Consider the following 6,322-nt stretch of genomic DNA (forward strand, 5'->3'; position numbering starts at 1 on the left):
CCCACAGGGCAGGGAACCCTGATTGCTCTTTGGGCTGATGAGGGAGGGGGACTTGATTGGGGGAGGGGGAGGAAAATGGGAGGCGGTGGCAGGGAGGAGGCAAAAATCTTTAATAAATAAATAAATAAAATAGCTGAAAAAAAGTTTAGGTCTTTGATTCATTTGAGTTAACTTTTGTGCAAGGTGATAAATATGTGTCTAATTTCATTCTTCTGAATACATATAATCCAGGTTTCCCAACACCATTCTTGATGTTGCTATCTTTTTTTCCATGCATGGTTTTTGGCATTTTTGCCAAATATTAAGTTACTGAAGATACGTGTGTTCATGCTTGGGTCTTCTGTTGTGTTTCATTGGTCTACATGTCTATTTTTGTGCCAATAACATGCTGTTTTTATTACTATGGCTCTGTAATATATCTTAAGATCTAGAATTGTAATTCCTCCAGCATTTTTTGCTTCTTTGTTTGTTTTTTGTTTTTTCCTCAAAATCAGTTTTGCTATTTATTGTCTTTTGTGGTTCCATGTGCATTTTAAGATAGTTTTTTTTTTCTTATTCTGCCAAGAATTAGATGGGGATTTCCGTTGAAACTGCATAAAATCTAGAAATAGCTTTTGGTAAATGGTCATTTTTAAAATGTTAATTCTACCAATTTATGAGGATGAGATGACTTCCTATTTTCTAGTATCTCTCTCTCTTTCTTCAAAGGTTTGAAGTTTTCATCATAGAGATTCTTTACTTCCTTGGTTAGGTTTATTTTTAGATATATTTTTTGAGGCTATTATGAATGGAAGTGTGTCCATGTTCACCTCTATGTATTTATTGTTGGTGTAGAGACAATCATTTGTATAAATTGATTCTATTTATATCCTGCCACATTGCTGAGTTTATTTATCATTTCTAGTAGTATATTATCATCTGCAAATAGGGATAGTTTGACTTCTTTTGTCCTGTTTGTATCAATTTAAGTTTAATTTCCTTGTCTTTGTTAGGGTTTTGTTGCTGTGAAGGGACACCATAGCCACAACAGCTCTTATAAAGGGACACATTTAATTGGGGACGGCTTGCAGTTTCAGAACTTTATTCCATTATTGTCATGGTGGGAAACATGGTGACATGCAGACAGATATGGTGTTTGAGAAGGAGCTGAGAGTTCTAAATCTTGAACCATAGGTCACAGAAGGAGACTATGTTCCACACTGGGCATAGCTTGAACATATAGACCTCAAAGCCCACCTCTCCACAGTGACACACTTCCTCACTTCCTCCGACAAGGCCATACCAACTGCAACAAAGTCACACCACTTAATAGTGCCACTCCCAGTGGACCAAGCATTCATACACATGAGCCTATGGGCACCATACCTTCAAACTCCCATACTTCTCTTGCCTTATTACTCCAGCTGGTATTTTGAGGACAGTGTTGAAAAGGGGGGGGGCATCCCTGTCTCATTCCTGCCTTTAGTACGATTGCCTCAAGCATTCTTCCCTTTAGAATGATGTTGGCAGTGGTTTTCTTGTATGTAGCTTTTATTGTGTTGAAGTATATTCCCTCTAGCCCTATGTTCTCTAAGAATTTTATGATAAAGTCATGTAGGATTTTGTCAGACTTTATCTGCAACTGTTGAAATGATCATGTAATTTTTTTGTCTTTAAGTCCATATTGTATGGTCTATTGCATTTATTGAATTGTATATGTTGAACCATCCCTACATTTCAGGGATAAAGCTAAGTTGGTCATAATATATATTCTTTTTGATGTATGTCTGTATTATGTTTGCAAGAATTTATTGAGTATTTTTCTATTTTATTAGAGGTATTGGCCTGTAGTTTTTCTTTTTAGTTGTGTGTTTACCTGGTTTGGATATTAGGGTGACATCAACTTCATAGAAGTCTGTTGCAGGTGGGGGCACAGGGGTTCCTTCTGTTTCTATTTTTTAAAATAGTTAAAGAAGGACTAATTGTAGAGCATTTTGAATGTCTAGTAGAGTTCTTCTGTGAATTCTTCTGGCTCTGGACTTTTCTTAGCTGGAAGGCTTTTTATTACTATTTCAATTTCCTCATTTGTTATGGGTCTCTTTAGAGTTTTAACTTCTTTTTAGTTTAATTTTAGTGACTTGGATGGATCTAGAAAATTATCTACTTCTTTTAGATTTTCTATCCTCTTGGAGTACAGATTCTACAATATTCTGAATTTCTTTTGTGTCTGTTGTAATGTTGCCATGCTTATTTCTGATTCTGTTAACTTGTACCCTCTCTTTCTTCCTTCCTTCCTTCCTTCCTTCCTTCCTTTCTTTCTTTCTTTCTTTCTTTCTTTCTTTCTTTCTTTCTTTCTTTCTTTCTTTCTTTCTTTCTTTGTTATTTGGGCGAAGGGCCTGCTAATTTTGTTTCTCTTCTAAAGACTGTCTCTTAGATTTGTTGATTCTTTTTATAAACTTATTTTATTCATTTCAGCTCTGGTTTTTATTATTTCTTGCTGTTGACTGGGCTTGGATTTAGATTGTCCTTGTTTTATATTGTGAGTACTGTTTTATATTGTGATTCTGATCCTCTGAGGACTCCAGCGGATGCAGAGAAGAACCAGAAGAGCCAGTGCAGAGCTCAGGCTGAGAACACAATGCTCAATGGGAGACGTGCCATGCACATGAACCACACTTACTTTTGGGTGCACATATATTCTCTTGGTTCCAGAGGTGTTTTTAAGGCTCAAGGCATAAATGTAGGAGAATTTGGAGAGAGAGTGAGAATTCTCAGTCATAGGAGAAAACAAATGGTTGACCTCATTTGTTCCATAGGCTGAGCAAGCATGAACACATCTCATCCCAAAAACAAAGTGGAGGGAGAGCATGGAGTACTGTCCTTATTTATAAGCTGTCTCATGCAGCTTATGTGTCTATTAAGATATAGTTCTGATTCCTGAGTGGCTCTGGACTCTAGGATTGCTCTCATAGCCTTCTCACTGAAAAGGGATGCAGGTCATCTCTGTGTGACTGATAAAACTGGGCTATGGTATAAGCCATTCACTTACCTAGACAATCAGCATTTTAAAAGGTTTATTTGTATTATTTTAAATCTCTCTCTGTGTGTACATGTGCTATATGTGTATATTAGTGCAGGTATATTGGTAGTATTTTAAATCTCTCTCTCTGTGTGCATACATGTGCTATTTGTGTATATTAGTGCAGGTATATTTGTAGTATTTTAAGTCTCTCTGTGTGTACATGTGCTATTTGTGTATATTAGTGCAGGTATATTTGTAGTATTTTAAGTCTCTCTGTGTGTACATGTGCTATATGTGTATATTAGTGCAGGTATATTTGTAGTATTTTAAGTCTCTCTCTGTGTGCGTACATGTGCTATATGTGTATGTTATTCATGTACAGGTATCCATGGAGTCAGAAGAAAGTGTTGGATCCCTAGAGCTAGAGTTGCAGACAGGTATGAATCACCCGATGCAGGTACTGGGAACTGAACTCTGGTGGGCCCTTTACAAGAGCAGTGCCTGCTCTTACCCACAAAATCATCTCTTCAAGCCCCCATTAAACCATTTGAAAATGTTGTTGGCTGATCTCACCTAAACTGAATTGATTACACCCTCCTGATACAGACACAAGTCTCGCCAGGAACCCCCACTCTCTCTCAACAGTTCACCTTCTTTAATCTTCCTGATTACAGCCACTGCCTTTGTTTGAGGAATTCTCATGAGAAACATTCCTGAAATGAGAGTAAAAGAGAGAAAAAACGAAAGGGGGTGGAAATAAAACTGTGGGAGGCCATAGAAAATAGAACCTCCACACTGACCCTGTGTTAGGAGAGGGGTCAGGGAAGATTTGCAAGGCAGCTGTCATTAATAGTGCTTCCTATTTTAGTGAAGACCTGGGAGTTGAGAAAAGACAACACAGATTATGTTGGTGGTCTTTCAGAGCATAACAGCAACACATATCTTTTGTAATGTATTTTACATGGGATCAAGAGCCCTTGCCTGTATTATTTGTTGCCATAACTTCAGCATCTAGAATGTTTCATGTTCTATAATATATCCTTAGTTAAGCAGGTTTGTGGGTGTTAGCTTGTTAAAGAGAATTTGGCATATTTCCCTGATGTGGGAATTCCCTCTGCATGATGTGATTACCACTGATTAATAAAGAAACTACTTTGGACCTATAGCAAGACAGAATTTAGCTAGGAGAGGAAAACCAAACTGAATGCTAGGAAGAAGAAGGAGGGATCAAGGAGAAGCCATGGAGTAGCCACCAGAGACAGACATGCCGGAACTTTACTAGTAAGCCACTGCCATGTGGTGATACACAGATTAATAGAAATGGGCTAAATTAATATGTAAGAGCTAGCCAATAAAAAGCTAGAGCTGTGATTAAATTAATATAGTTTCTCTGTGGCTATTTCGGGAGTCTGGGTGATGGGGAAATGAACAAGTGGCCTTTCTAAAACATTCCCCATAAAGGTGTGTAGGAAGCAAACATGAAGGAAACGGGATGTTTTGAGTTGAACAGGAGAAAAAACTGGTTTTTAAAAAGCCATAGAAGACAGATACACACAATAACATGGATGAATATAAAATAAGTATTTGGGGTAAAGGAAGGCAGAACAAGTGACAATAAGCATTATGATATCATTTACATTAAACCCTATATCAAAAGAATAGATAGTGACAGAAAGGAAGTGAGAAGTTGGGGAGGAAGGTTATGAATGGAATGGGACATTTTGGAGTTGATGGCTGATTCCTATTGATTATGGTGTAGGTTTCATAGATGTTTATCTGACAAAGCATTAAGAGATATATTTAAATATTTTTCAGCTTGTTTAAAGTCTGTTATAACCACTAGTTATAAAAATAGAATATTTACATACATTCAGAATTTGTTTTGATCTACCTTAATATATAAATATATGACACTGATAAAGGCAACAAAGACTCAACTTCTTTTAAAACAAATTGGGCAATTGTTTTTAAGCTTTCCCCCTTGTTCTGGGAATAAAGTCCAGTGTTTCACACACACTAGGCAAATGTTCTAATCACAGACCACACCTCTAACATCCCCCTTCTGATGCCCTTTTGTGGATAACTCCATATGAAGAAAGCACTGGCACTTAGTTAATCATGACATGCACATATCAGTTTTTCCTTAATGCACATTGTTCTCATTATTTTAATTAACCTCTGAATGACCTCATCAGTTGATGAAGTGAGATGCTAATCTCTTCGGCACAGAGAAGGTTGCTGGGTGCAATTCTTTGTTAACCCAGGAACACAAATACTGAAGTATCTTTGCCCAGATGTGATTTTAGAGTCATTTCATTCTAATAATGTTCAGGGGAAATGGCTTCATTTTTCTTAAAATAATAAAGCCTCTAACCTTGTGATAGTCGGATATTCTGAACATGTGTTCTTGCCACTCTGCTCTTAAGCTGAGAAATTTTCAGGTATCTCTCTCATTACCCATAAGTTCACAGGAGAGTCAAGGCAATGGGTGTGGCCACATGTGCAGTGGGCCTGGTCCTGCTAAAAACCTCCCTGCGTGTGAACACACTCTTGCCACAGCCGATGTGTGGAGGTCAGAGGACAACTTGCAGGAGTCAGTTCTCTCCTTCAGCCATGTGGGTCCTGGGTATCAAACACAGGTTGTTATGTTCGATGTCAGGTGCCTTTGCCTGCTGAACATCTCACTAACCCTTTCGGGACATTTTCAAACTCTGACCTTGGTGGAGCCGTTTCAGTACCAGAATAAGATTGACACTCTTTACCACAGTTATAAATACCCGAGTGTTGTTGCTAAGTTGATAAACCACCTTGCCCCCTAGATTTGACTCCATGCCATTTCAGACTAATTCTAAATTCTTCCACGTTAGTAACCTCAAAACAGAAACAATATTACTTGGGGAAGTCTACCTTTGTTTTACTGATAGGTTCTCTGACCAACTCCCTGTACAAAGATTTATTTTTAAAGTTTCATAAAGAAAGCATTTTATTACATTTAAAGTCACCATAAAATATTACATGATTTTTCACATGTACAGAATACATATGAACATTTAATGTGTGCTAATAATAAACAGTCTAGGAAATAAATCCATAAAACAATCTTATTCTAAACATTACATAGGCCTTATACCTGAGGCTCACTTCTCAGCATTTTATGTGATACAGATTATTCTGAGGTTAATAAAAATAACTCAGTGAGAAGGGTTGGATGGGGAGAACTTGGGGCAACGGGATGATTGGGGATACAGGAAGGTAGGATAGGGGAGCAGGGAAGCACATATCTTAATTAAGGGAGCCATCGTAGGGTTGGGAAGAGACGTG

The sequence above is a fragment of the Microtus ochrogaster genome, chromosome 26, assembly GCF_000317375.1.
Source record: "Microtus ochrogaster isolate Prairie Vole_2 chromosome 26, MicOch1.0, whole genome shotgun sequence".
Classification (NCBI taxonomy): Eukaryota; Metazoa; Chordata; class Mammalia; order Rodentia; family Cricetidae; genus Microtus; species Microtus ochrogaster.